General features: G+C 42.3%; 1 long non-coding RNA gene across 1 annotated transcript; it reads right to left on the bottom strand.

Moving 5' to 3' along the window:
* Nucleotides 1–2,677: 2,677 nt before the first annotated feature.
* LOC121280812 lies at nt 2,678–7,323 on the bottom strand. Its single transcript, XR_005943712.1, has 3 exons — nt 7,268–7,323; nt 6,483–6,614; nt 2,678–2,724 (listed from the first exon to the last, which is right to left on the bottom strand). It is a non-coding gene; the product is annotated as an uncharacterized LOC121280812 (long non-coding RNA).
* Between the last annotated feature and the right edge of the window lie 688 nt (nt 7,324–8,011).

Here is an 8,011-nt window from a genome sequence, read left to right as displayed (position 1 = left end):
CTCTCTTATTCCTAGAGCTGGGATTTAATAACTGCACGACAGCTTTTAAAAGAGACACTGTCAAATGCATCTGTAATCTGTTCCACGCCTGTGAGGGAACACATTCCTAATATTCAATTTTCTCAAAACACAAACCTAAAACCACACACTCCTTATTTTCAATTATATTCATCAACCTTCTTCTAAAAATCTAAACTTTAGCTGCATCTCCGGCAGGAATGAAAAGATGCTTGTTCAACTCTAATTTTTGGAAGTGCATTAGTAATTAGTGAGAATGAAAATCAAAATGCTGCAGATGCTGGAAATCTGAAGTAAAAACAGAAAATGCTGGAAATATTCAGCAGGTCAGGCAGCGTCTGTGGAGAGAAATAGAAACAGGGTTAACATTTCAGTTTGATGACCTTTCATCAGAGCTGGGAGAAGTTAGTGATGTAATAGATTTTGAGATAGTAGTGGGTGGGACAAGGGAAAAAGGAAGGTCTGTGATAGGATGGAAGACAGGAGACATTGAATGACAGAAGAGTTAGTCTGACAGGGCCAAAAGTAATGGAGATGATTGGCCAACTCCAAATTACTTTGAAGTACTTCCCTTGAAGCTCTCCATAGGATCTTCACATTATTTTCACATCTCCTCATTCTGAACAGCCGGATCCAAGGAACAGTTGCATATGCACACTCAGATGGCACTGTGTCAGCGTGCACAGCTTCACACTGCTAGTCAAGGTATGGCAGTGGTGTGGCCTGTCTGCTTTCCCTAGTGTAGCCACAGGTGGATTAGAAGCTTCTGTGGGCTGGGTATTGCCTAAGGGTTGTAGTTTGCCCAGGTCTGGTTTATACAGAATGTACAGTACAGAAACACCATTCAGCCCAACTGCTCCATGCAATGCTTATTGCCCAAAGAAGCCTCCTCCTATTATATAAGCATATCCATCTATTCCTTTCTCCCCATGTATGACTCAAGCTTCACCTGAAACGCAGCAATGCTACTTAGATCAACTACTTCCTGTAGTCTCATGTTCTACATTCTCATCACTCTTTGAATTCCCTATGGGTTTTATTGGTCACTGTCTTATTTACACTTATGCTCCCAAGTTTTCTCCTCATCCACAAGTGGAAACATTTTCTCTACAAGATCCTGTCAAAGTCCTTCATTTGTTTGAAAGCCTCTATCAGGATAACCCTCAGCCTTATGTTTTTAAGAGGAATGAACACCAGCTTGACCAATCTTTCCCAATAGTTATAATCTCTTAAATTCTGGTATCATCCTCGTAAATCATTTTTGCACTTTGTCCGGTGCTTCGACAATGTTTATATGATATGGAGGTCAGAGCTGTGCACATTACTCCAAGTGTGGTCCAACCAAGGTTTGATACAAATTTGCCATAACTAGTGATTGTCCATGGTATAGGGATCCATGGCTGTTGGGGGCACACAGCTACCTGTCCCTGGTATAGGGGTCCATGGTGCTAGGGGTACTCGGCTACCTGTTCCTCATATAGGGGTCCATGGGTGCTGGGGGCACTCAGCTACCTGCCCCTGGTATGGGGGGTGGCGGGGGGGGGGGGGGGGGGGGGGGGGGGGTCCATGGGCGCTGGAGGCACTCGGCCACCTGTCCCTGGTTTACAGAACCATGGGTGCTGTGGGCACTCCAATCCTTACCCCTTATGTCAATTGTAAATCAACATCTATAGCCTTCTGAGCAGCATTTGAAAAAGATTTTTTGTTCTTCCTTTCAAAGTAAAGAATCTCACTTTATACTCCATCTGCTATCCTTTGTCTCATCAGTGAATCTGGATACTTGGTCTGTTAATCAAAGTCACTTCCATCGATTGTAAATAGCCGAGGTCCAAATGCCGATTCTTGGGGCACTCCACTAGTTACAGCCTGCCATCCAGAAAATGACATGTTTACTGCACTTTCTGTTTATAATCCTTTAATGAATCCTCTATCTGGGTGTTTTTATCTTACACAACAACTTAAATATAGCACCTTCACTGGAGCATTCTGAAACAAAGTATGACACTGCAGCATATGAGGATACATTAGGCCAGATACTTGGTCAGAGAGGTCGTTTTAAGGAGTGTACAAGTGGAAAGCGAGGTAGAGTGGTAGAGAGGCTAGGCGGGGAGCATTTCAGAGCTTAGGGCTGAGGCAACCAAAGGCACAGCCACCAATGGAGCAGTGATTAAAATTGAGAATGCACAAGATTAGGGGAGCACAAATATCTTGGAAGGTTGTTTGGGAAGGAGGGGCAAGGTCATGGAGGGATCTGAAAACAAGGTTGAAAATTTTAAAGTCAAGATGTTGCTTGACTAGGAGCCAGTGTAGGTCAGCAAGCTTAGAGGTGATAGGGGAACAGAACTTGCAAGTTAAGACATGGGCAGCAGAGATTTGGATGATTTCAAGTTTACAGAGAGTAGAATATGGGACACCAACAACCTTTCCGTGAGGCGCCTTATTGAATTGCTTTTGTAAATCTAAGTAAACTACATTTACTGATTCCCCTTTATTTACCTGGCTAGTTGCACCCTCAAAAAACTCAACAGATTTCTCAAACATGATCTCCCTTGCATAGTCATATTACAATTTTATCAGTGCCATGTTATCACTTCCAAAGATTGATTTCAGGTTAACTGGCCTGAAGTTCAATTTTCTCTCTTCCTCCATTCGTGAACGGTGGTGTTACATTTGCTATCTTCCAATCCACTGGGTCCACCCTAGAATCTAGGGAATATTGCAAGATCACAACTCATGCATCCACTATCTCTACAGCCACCTCTTATGTGGCCCTGGCGATTTGGCAGCTTTTAGACTCATTAATTTCTCCAGTACTTTTTCTATGCTAATATTAATTACTTTAAATTCCTTATTCTCAATAGACCCTTGGTGTCAATTATTCTAACAGTTTATATGTCTTATATTATGAAGACAGTTTCAAAATATCTGCTTGATGTACCTACCTTTTCCTAATTCCCCCTTATAATTTCTCCAGTCTCAGACTTCAAGTTTCATCTTCACACTTAAATCTTTCATAATGGACTCTAGAATTTTCCCCACTACTGATGTCAGGCTGGCTGGTCTATAATCCCTGTTTTCTCTCCGCCTCCCTTCTTAAACTGTGGGGTTACATTAGCTACCCTCCAATCTGTAGGAACTGTTCCAGAGTCTATAGAATCTCGGGTTCTGAATCTTAATAAAGGAAACTATGATGGTATGAGGCGCGAGTTGGCTATGATGGATTGGAAAACGTTACTTAAAGGGATGACAGTGGATCCACTATTTCTAGGGCCACTTCCTTAAGTACTCTGGAATGTAGATTATCACGCCCCAGGGATTTATCGGCCTTCAATCCCATCAATTTCCCCAACACCATTTTCCTACTAATACTGATTTCTTTCAGTCCCTCTTGTTATTAAATTCTGTGTTCCCTAACATTTCTGGTATGTTATTAGTGTCCTCCTTTGTGAAGACAGAACCAAAGTATGTATTTAGTTGGTCAGCCATTTCTTTGTTCCCCATTATAAATTCCCCTGTTTCTGACTGGAAGGGATCTACATTTGTCTTCACCAATCTTTTTCTCTTCACATATCTATAGAAACTTTTACAGTCAGTTTTTATGTTCCCTGCAAGCTTACTCTCATACTCTATTTCCCCCTTCTTAACCAATCCCTTGGTCCTCCTTTGCTGAATTTTAAACTGCTCTCAATTTTCTGGCCAATTTGTATGCCCCTTCCTTGCATCTAATACTATCTCTAATTTCCCTTGTAAGCCATGGTTTGGCCACCTGTTTTACTTTTGCGCCAGACAGGAATAAACAATTGTTGCAGTTCACCCATGCGCTCTTTGAATGTTTGCCATTGCCTATCCACTGTCATCCCTTTAAGTAACGTTTTCCAATCCATCATAGCCAACTCGTGCCTCATACCATCGTAGTTTCCTTTATTAAGATTCAGAACCCAAGTCTCAGAATCAACTACGTCACTCTCCATCTTGATGAAGAATTCTATCATATCATGGTCGCTCATCCCCAAGGGGCCTCGCACAACTAGATTGCCAATTATTCATTTCTCATTACACAATACCCAGTCGAGGATGGCCTGTTCTCTCATTGGTTCCTCAACATATTGGTCCAGAAAAACATCCCGTATACACTCCAGGAATTCCTCCTCTATGGTATTGTTACTAATTTGATTTGCCCAATCTATATGCATATTAAAGTCACCCATAATTACAGATATTCCTTAATACATGCATCTCTAATTTCCTGTTTAATGCCATTCCCAACATCACCACTACAGTTTGGGGGTCTATATACAACCCCCACTAACGTTTTTTGCCCCTTAGTGTTTTTCAGCTCTACCCATATAGGTTCCACATCGTCGGAGCTAATATCTTTCCTCACGATTGTGTTAATTTCCTCTTTAACCAGCAATAAAATTCCACCGCCTTTTCCTTTTTGTCTGTCCTTCCTAACTACTGAATAACCCTTGTTTTTTCTCCATAGTCCTGTAAAGTTTTCTCCTTTAAGTATTTATCTAATTCTCTTTTGAATGTTATTGTTGAATCAGCTTCCACCACCCTTTCCGGTAGTGCATTTCAAATCACAAGTCACTAATAAAATTCTCATCTCCTCTTTGGCTCTTTTGCCAGTTAGCTTACATCTGTGTGCTCCGGCTACCGACCCGACACCACCCCCCAGCCACTGGAAACAGTTTCACCTTATTTCAAAAACCCTTCATAACTTTGCACAATTCTATTACATTTTCCCTTAACCTTCGCTCCTTGAAGGAGAACAACCTCAGCCAACTCTAGTCTCTCTGTGTAACTGAAGTCCATCATCCCTGGTACCATTCAAATGTGAGGCTGTAGAGGGCTGGGTGATCTTTGCTGAAATTAGCATTAGTCAGTAGTCACCATCCCATAACCTGCAGCATCTCATCTATCATACTGACCGGAATCCTACAGCTCAGACCTGTTATAAATAAACAGCATTACTGTACAAGCCAGTTTCAAGGAGTATAGAGCTCAATTGATAATCGATCAGAAAGGCCCACAGTCTGTGAAGGGACCCTTTCACTCTAGGCCAGAGCTGACAATAAACTAATGGTGAATTCTTCAGCTCCAGATCATTGTGCCCTGGAAGGCTATTACAACTTCCAGCTCAGAACCAGGGAATGAGTGGTTGGCAATATAAGCCACCATCATGATAGAACATTTACTTTCACAATGGTGGAACAAAGGAAAGTTTTCAGTTGACACATACTTTAGCTGAGAGAAAGAAATGGATTATTGCAGCCCAACTCAGCTGCCCTTTACAGTCGCCATTAACCCCAGCTCCAAACTCCCTGCAGCAGCATGTTACTTCAACATTGAGAAATAAGACAGCTAAAAACTGTTCCCTCACTGTGAAAGGACAGGTGGGGCTTTTCACAATATAATAACTAGCCCTGTTCTGCTCAGATAGCCTGACAGTAACAACAGCATCATAACAGCACAGGGTGGCTGCAACAGTGACAGCATACTATGATAGCAGACTCCCCTCAACAAATTATTAAACCAGAAATAACTCATGAAAAGCCCAAACCATGTTCAAAACACATCAAAAAGAATACTGCATCTATCAATATTTTTTTACTCATTCACAGGATATGGGCATCGTTTCAAGGCCAGTATTTATTGCCCATCCCTAATTGGCCTTGAGAAAGTGGTGGTGAGCCACTTTATTCAACACAACGGAGTAGCTTGCTTGGCCATTTCAGAGAGCAGTTAAGAGTCAACTACATTGATATGAGTCTAGAGTTACATATAGACCAGACCTGGTAAGGAACCTGATGGTTTTTTTTTTACAACAACGCAGTCATTTCATGGTTGTCATTACTGCTACTAGCTTTTTAATTCCAGATTAATTGAATTTAAATTTCTTAGCAGCCATGGTGAGATTTGAACTCACCTCTCTGGATCATTAGTCCAGGCTTCTGGATTACTTGTCTAGTACCATAACCACAATGTTACCTTACCCCTAGGTGCCCCTAGGTATAGGTACCAAAAATGGGTACTGAGTACCAAAAATATTCCCTTCATGAACAGGCTGTGATTGTCACTCAGCCAAAATGCTTCTTCCAGTCTCATGTTGTACACTGTTTTCCTACATTCAGTACTTGAAAGCATGAACAGTATTCATGGGCACACTGTTCCTGTAACATGCGCTGTTGACAGGTGATGTGGTGAAGGATCTCTGTGATACCAAAACTTAGACCTGAGAAATTCTTGAGGCTCCTTGATTTTCTCAGGATATAGTAAGTCAGTGCTTCCACTGTAACTAATGCTGGTTTCTGGGATAATATCCACTCACTCACTCTTACTTACAGCCAAGCTTTGGTTAAAATATGGTTCAGTCAAAAAAAAATTTGAGGCCTATACATTCACAGACACCATTCACCAGTCAGTCCCTCCTGCTCCTCACCCAGAACATTCTTCCCTACCTGACAGCGGCTGAAGATGTCTTTAGGAGTGACGTGCACATTGAAGTGTTTCAGCACAGTAACTGCCTGATCCTTAGCCTTCTCGGAGCAATTCAGAGAGAGGCAGCGGTCTTCCCCCACCTGAGAACGCAGCTGAAGAGAAGATAAGAACATCAGCAACTGTGCAAGATCGCACAAAGGCTACACCCCATCATCTCGCTCCTCCTGTCCCTCTCGTCACAACTCTCTCCTTCTCAGCAGTGCTTTCTCTTCTTTCACTGAGTTTGGAGATACCTGGCCCAAATTCTTCAGGTGCAAATACAAACAGTGAGAATATAATCCTCCCACTGAGCACAGCTGACTCCAGGCATCAAAGCTGAGGCCTGACGGCTCTGCACAGTTCAGCTCCCCACTGGGACATTTTCCTCAGCCTTTGTGAGAAGCCTGATGTGTTATCGCAGAATCAGACTCCATCTCAGACCTCATTCAAAACTCCTGTCTGAAACCATGTTCGTACTCTGGAACCACACATTGCCCCCTGCCCACACACTAATTACAGTCTGCATGTTGAATGCATGCATGCTGCCCGCACATTGCCCCATACACACATGGTAACCACAGACCACATGCTGATCACAGACCGCACACTATACACATGCTGAATGCACACGCTGCCTTGATGGCATGCTGTCTGCTGCTGGACGTTGGCTGTGCACTGCCTGCACCCTGCCCACTGCTGACCATATCCTTTCCACTGCCCGCACAACACTCCATAACTATTGTAGTGCGATAATATGTGTACTCACCGTCTGGTAGGGTAAGCCACAGGTCAGAATAAATCTGTTTTCTTCGCGAGCAATCTGAAATAAAGAAAGGAGCACAGGCTAATGATGTTTCAGAGCATAGCTCTTGTCATAAAATGGTATGTCACACTTCATGTGATACACTTACATCGCACTAAGCTGAAGGCAGAGTTCTTGCAGTTGATTAGATCATCCTCCAATCCTGTATACTGTCTCTATATAGTGCATCTTACAAAATATTACCAACTATTTACAGCACAGAAATAGGCCATTTGGCCCAACAGGCAAACAATATGCAACAGTTTGAAGCAGTGATCCTTGAGCAACACCGCTTCCCAACATTTACTAATTAGAGAAATACTTTTGGCCCCAACTGTAGCCATGTAGCCAGGTTGCTCCCCATTTTGCTACAGTATATCCTTTACCCTCCTATATACTGTTCTCTACACAGTGTGACCGTTACCCTCCTATATACTGTTCTCTAAATGGTATATCATCTACCCTCCTATATATTATTCTCTGTACATTATATCCTTTACCCTCCTATATACTGATCTCTATAAGTTTTATATTTTACCCTCCTATATACTGTTCTCTATATCGTATATCTTCTACCCTCCTATATATCATTCTCTGTACAGTATATCCTTTACCCTCCTAAATACTGTTCTCTATATGGTATATACTTTATCCTCCCATATACTGTTCTCTGTTATACCCTTTACCCTCCTATATACTGTTCTCTGT

This window comes from Carcharodon carcharias, chromosome 8 (assembly GCF_017639515.1).
Source record: "Carcharodon carcharias isolate sCarCar2 chromosome 8, sCarCar2.pri, whole genome shotgun sequence".
In the NCBI taxonomy this organism is placed as follows: Eukaryota; Metazoa; Chordata; class Chondrichthyes; order Lamniformes; family Lamnidae; genus Carcharodon; species Carcharodon carcharias.
This window is presented reverse-complemented; position numbering and strand designations above follow the sequence as displayed.